The 6,272-nt window shown below is 46.6% G+C and overlaps 1 pseudogene; it reads left to right on the top strand.

The window, feature by feature from the left end:
* The window catches only part of LOC119318862, a 41,185-nt pseudogene extending 35,555 nt beyond the window's left edge, over positions 1 to 5,630 (top strand).
* Positions 5,631 to 6,272: the final 642 nt, after the last annotated feature.

The following is a 6,272-nucleotide window of genomic DNA, read 5'->3' as shown; positions in this document are numbered from 1 at the left end:
CGCCTTCGCGCCTCGCTGCGCGCGAGCTCGCCGCCGCCTCCCCGCCGTCACGCCGGCTCCGGCGACCGGCCTCGCCCTGCCGCCTCTCCGCCGTCACGCCGGCTCCGGCGAGCTACCTCTCTGCCGGTGAACAGTGCCCCGACGAACCTCGTTATTCGCGTCGTCCAGATCTGAGATCTGTTTTTTAGGGTTGACTTTTCTCAGAAAACCCTAGCCCATATGCTCATGTTCATAGCCTTGTAACTTTGCATCCGTAGCTCCGTTTTGGCATATAGCATATCAAAATGTTCATCTCAGAGAGTACATCATTTCATTCCATTGCATCATTTTCATTTGAGTTCATCTTGATGCCCGAAATGCTGTTAGAAGAGGGCTACTTGAGATATTCGTTAGATCTGCTGCTCCATTTAGCTTTTTATCATTTTTTCCATGATTATTGTGTGCATGATATGCCCATGAGTACTACATATGTTTTGATAAGGGTTTTGTCATCTTTCTAGAGGTGCAACCCATGTATTTTTGTGATGTGTGTGGTGACTAGCACAAGCTTGCAAAGTGGTGCACTTGGTAATTCTGATTTCAGGGACTTAGCATTTCCACTAAGTCCTTGAGCTATTTATCTCATATGGCCATATGTTCATGTTGTTTCCTAGCGATCCGTGCCTCTTTTGAGGATGATCAGTAAGGATGTTTTGTTAATCTTGTAGTGCTCTATCCATCCATGTCCTTGTTTGCAATTTTGGAGCACCCTAGTTTGAGTTAATCGAGCTCTACTTTTACTACTTTGTGAATCTGGGCAGATTGTCAACTTGTTTGCAATTTTGCCGATGATGTTGTAGTTGATCCGTGCATGCTATGTTATTGTTCTTGCCATGTCTAGCTTTCATTTTGTGTATTCTTAATGGGTGTATGTTCAGCTTGTCATGACTTGCTCTGTAGTGAGTGCATCGAGCTCGTAAACATGCCTACTTGAGTTATGTTTCAGCATGTGCCAGTTTTCACTAAGTCTGAAAACTGATTATGTTTTTGCTATGTTCACATGCTTGCAATTGTATTTTCTGATCCCTTTTGGCTCAAGATCACTAAAGGACTTTTGTTAAGCTATTTGAGTAGCTCCATGCCATGCTTTACTTTTACATGTCCAGGTCCTGTAGCATGTAGTTTTGTTGCTCCGAAGAGTGCTATCTGATCTGAAATTCCAGACAAGTGTTGATTTCACTAAGTCTGAAATCTGTTTGCCATATGCATTTTTGCCATGCTTTTTTGAACCTGTTAATGGATGAATTGGCCGTAGCTCAGTGCTAGACTTTTGTTAAGCATCATGAATACATCCCTGCCATGTATTTTGTTGTCATGTTTGGGTGTTGTAGCATGTTCATCCCGTTGCATTTAGATGGCTACTTGCTGTAAATCGCAGACCGGTGTCATATTTGAATCGCTTGCCATTTCCAAACCGTAACTCCGATTCCGGCGTTCTTTATATCGTTTTCAAGCGATTTCATCTCATCTTTGCAGTGGCACACTTGGATTCCCAAGTTGAGGCCAAGTTCATGCATCCCTTGTCAAATCTTGTATATGCATCCCGCATCGCATCCCGCATAGCATATCATCTTTGCATCATCTTGTTTGGTCCTTGCACGTGGTTGATTGTGTCCTTGTTGCTTGTTTGTCTTGTTTGGGTAGAGCCGGGAGACGAGTTCGCTAACGAGGAGCCCGTTGAGTTTTCTTTCGAGGATCCAGTCAACTCTGACAACTGTGCAGGCAAGATGATCATACCCTCGAAATCACTACTATCTTTGCTAAGCTAGTTTGCTCGCTCTTTTGCTATGCCAATGCTATGATGCCTACCACTAGCTTTCAAGCCTTCCAAATTGCCATGTCAAACCTCTAACCCACCATGTCCTAGCAAACCGTTGATTGGCTATGTTACCGCTTTGCTCAGCCCCTCTTATATTGTTGCTAGTTGCAGGTGAAGATTGGAGGCCGTTCCTTGTTGGAACATTTATTTACTTGTTGGGATATCATTATATTATCTTGTTATCTTAATGAATCTATATACTTGGTGAAGGGTGGAAGGCTCGGCCTCTCGTCTAGTGTTTTGTTCCACTCTTGCCGCCCTAGTTTCCGTCATATCGGTGTTGTGTTCCCGGATTTTGCGTTCCTTGCGCGGTTGGGTTATAATGGGAACCCCTTGATAGTTCGTCTTGATTAAAGCTTTTCCAGCAATGTCCAACCTTGGTTTTACCTTTTGCCACCTAGCCTCTTTTTCCCCTGGGTTTCTGGAGCCCCAGGGTCATCTTATTTTAGCCCCCCCCCCCCGGGACAGTGCTCCTCTGAGTGTTGGTCCCACCGAGCGATGTCTGGGGCTACCAGGGGCAACTCTGGGCTGGCCTACCCGACGTCTGGCTCATCTGAGTGTGCCCTGAGAAAGAGATATGTGCAGCTCCTATCGGGATTTGTCGGCACATTTGGACTGTGTTGCTGGTCTTGTTTTAACCTGTCGAAGTGTCTTGAAGAACCGAGATACCGAGTCTGATCGGAACGTCTTGGGAGGAGGTCTATTCCTTCGTTGACCGTGAGAGCTTGTCATGGGCTAAGTTGGGACTCCCCTGTAGGGATTTGAACTTTCGAAAGTCGTGCCCGCGGTTATGGGCAGATGGGAATTTGTTAACGTCCGGTTGTAGATAACTTGAACCTTAACTTAACTAAAATGAATCAACTGAGTGTGTTACCGTGATGGCCTCTTCTCGGCGGAGTCCGGGAAGTGGACACGGTGTTGGAGTAATGCTTGCGCAGATTGTTCTCTAGTTTCTCGCTCGTGCTTTGCCTCCTCTTCTCGCTCTCTTTTGCGAATAAGTTAGCCACCATATTTTTGCTAGTCGCATATTTTACCTTGCCTTACCTATAAGCTTAAATACTCTTGATCGCGAGGGTGCGAGATTGCTGAGTCCCTGTGGCTCACAGATTACTATTACACCAGATGCAGGGCCTGATGATTCAGCTCCAGGTGACGCGCTCGAGCTCAAGTGGGAGTTCGACGAAGACTCTCAACGTTACTATGTTTCCTTTCCTGATGATCAGTAGTGGTGCCCAGTTGGGGGTGATCGGGACCGTGTCGCTTGTTGGGTTATCTTTTATTTTGGCGCCATAGTCGGGCCATGAGTGTTTGGATGATGTAATGTTATTTATGTACTTGATTGACGTGGCGAGTGTAAGCCAACTATGTTATCTCCCCTTTTATTACATATATATTACATGGGATGTTGTGAAGATTGCCTAACTTGCGACATATGCCTTCAATGCGATTATGCCTCTAAGTCGTGCCTCGACACGTGGGAGATATAGTCGCATCGAGGGTGTTACACCCTTCTTCTTAAAGGTGGTATTCTGCTGGACAGAGTTCTTTCCCTTGAACTTGTGGAAGTTCTTCTGCACCACATTGGCGCTAGAAGAACCCTCTGCCCCTTTCACGTGCGAGTCCTTTGCTCTCGAGTTCTGCTCAACACTGAGATGACCAATGACATCCTCAACAGAGAATTCACGTCTCAATTGCTTGAGAGGAGTAGCAAAGTTCCTCCAACTAGGAGGGAGTTTTGCAATAATGCAACCCGCGATAAACTTGTCCGGTAACTCACACTTCAGGAGATCCAGCTCCTTAGCAATGCACTGTATCTCATGAGCCTGATCCAATACAGAACGGTTATCAACCATCCTGTAATCATGGAACTGCTCCATGGCATACAACTCACTACCAGCATCAGTTGCGCCGAATTTGACTTCGAGCGCATCCCACAAGTTTTTGGCAACACCCATATGAATATAGGAGTCAACCAACTTGTCTCCAATCACACTCAGAACTGCTCCCAGAAAGATTGTGGTTGCCTCCCTAAACGCCTTCTCCTGTTCAGGAGCAATCGTTTCTATGAGGGACACACCACCAACCCAGAACGCGTTCATCGCTGTGAGCCACAAGGTGGTCCTAGTCTGCCAACGCTTAAAATGCGTCCCGGTAAACTTTTCCGGTTTCAGAGTAGCAGCAAAGCCTTGAATCGAAAAGTGCCTAAAATAAGGTTTTTTGATTGTTGGAAATATTAGCACTTTTCCGATTAGACTTATCCACGAGTTAACAGTAAGCATGGCATAAAAGGTATGCATCTCATAGCGATACCTAAGCATACTAGCACATACAGAACATAGAATCGAACCATCTATGAGCAGCACATATACGGCTAGCATAAGTACGAGTAAACGAGGGATGAACAAACCATACCCTCCGGTTGGCCAGGCCAACGCGGCGGCGGCAGCAGCAGCCTCGGCGTCGTCTGTGGCCTTCTTCTTGGAGGCGGCGTCGTCGGCCATGGTGTCGATGCAGGGGAAGTAGTGGAAGCAGAGGCGAACGGAGTTGGGGACGGATCGGAAGCAATCGCGTCGAGACGCTCCCCAAAAACCTTATTGCCGTTCTCCCGGGCAGGATCTCGAACGACAGGGTTCCGGAAGCACCTGCTCTCCCGACCAGCCGTGCACGCGATCGTCGGGATGGGATCGCCGGAGGCAGCACAGAGTGAGAAACAGTAGATGACGGCTAGGTCACGCGAGAGGAAGTGAGTGAACCAAACTTGGTTACTTCACTGGCCAGAGCCTTTTTATATAGTCCGTAAGGAAGAAAGTCGTGGGCCTTGCCGAGGCCCACGACCGAGTCGGCCCATTCCCGGCAAGGGAGTCGTTGTTCCCGAGTCGACGAATAATCCCTGATTAATTAATTCGTTCCTGAGCGGCAAAAATAAACTTCGGCTCATTTCCGCAACCCGCGGCGTGGCGAGGCGGGCGGCGAAGGAAGAGGAGCGCGCGTGTACCACTCCTCTTCCCAAGCTCCCAGTGACAAGTGGTAGAGCAGCCCTTATAAAGGGGTCTCAACTCTCCTCAACTAGTAAGGTGGGACTAAACTTTCCACCAACTGCCATCTCATACATGGGCCTCAAGATTAATCAGGGATTAGTGTTTTATATGGGCCTAAGCCCATCCATAATCCAACGGTCTCCATACCTAGCACTGACTGGGCCTGCACGTGCTGCTGTGCTGGTTGATCCTGTCTACTTTGAGGTTGACCTCAAGGTGAGTGGAGCTGGGCAATCCGAGGATCAAGAGCTAATCTACGTAGCCTCTCCGTTCAGGAATACCCAGCCGCCTGATTCATCCCTGTTTACGTCTGTCTACACCAACAAGATCAGCGCACTCGACTTGACATTTGGCCACGTTGTTGGGTCAGTAGAGGCCTCAGTCAGTATGAAAGTCGTCCATGGGCCGTGGCCAGATGGTTTCCGAGGCTCTTTTGCTGCAAGAACTGCCAGCATAAATGACATGACAGTTTGGTTGCTTGAGATCGGTGATGATAATGGGTTGCCTTTGCTGATGATGGCACCATCAAGCTTCAACGCCATGTTGTTTGTGCTGAACTTCAAAAACGAGAGTATCTGGAAGTTTCTGTCAGCGCTTATGGCGTCGGTGGGCAACGATTTGATGACGGTCTGCATTTTACGCCTCAGGAACGCGGTAAACTTGAAGGTACAGTTAATGTTGATTCATGTGAGATTGAGGTCACTGTGACCTGGTCCCTAATCAAATTTTGCTAGGAGGAATCTAACTTCAGTGGTGTGTCTGGCCAGTTGACTGTTTACCCTCCTGTCCAAGTTCAAGATGTTTGAAGTGTTATTTTGTATTATTAACGTAAATGACAATCCATATTACATATTGTTGCATGTATGGACAAAAGTTTGATATGTTGTCGTTCAGTATTTTGTGGTAAACGAATAGATTTTTTTTTTTGCGGGGCAAAACGAATGCTTACTGGTACAGGCAAGTCGCTGGTTCAGCTTCCGCTGCCAACTTCTCGGCTAAAAGCTGAAATCTTTTAGATCAACTGCTGCGATTTTATTAACAACCAGCACTCTGATGCCACCAAGGCCAGTGTACAAGGTCAACAAAAAATGCATGTAGGCGTGGTGTAAAAAACTGATACTCCCTTCGATCCATATTAATTCTCGCTCAAATGGATGTATCTATCATTGAAATATTTGTTAAATACATCCACCTCAGCGACAACTAATATATGGATCAAAAGGAGTAAATAAAAAGTCCACATCTACCATGTGCCAAAATTGCACATTCAAATTCCACTCAAAGTTAGCTTCAAAAAGAAATATCCACTCAAAGCTTAAGAAACAAAAAAACATAATTCAGTCTATGAACAGCACCAAATTTAATTAGTTTGACTC

The sequence above is a fragment of the Triticum dicoccoides genome, chromosome 6A (genome assembly GCF_002162155.2).
Source record: "Triticum dicoccoides isolate Atlit2015 ecotype Zavitan chromosome 6A, WEW_v2.0, whole genome shotgun sequence".
Lineage (NCBI taxonomy): Eukaryota > Viridiplantae > Streptophyta > Magnoliopsida > Poales > Poaceae > Triticum > Triticum dicoccoides.
Note: the sequence above shows the minus strand (reverse complement) of the source record. Positions and strands in the feature narration are given on the sequence as shown.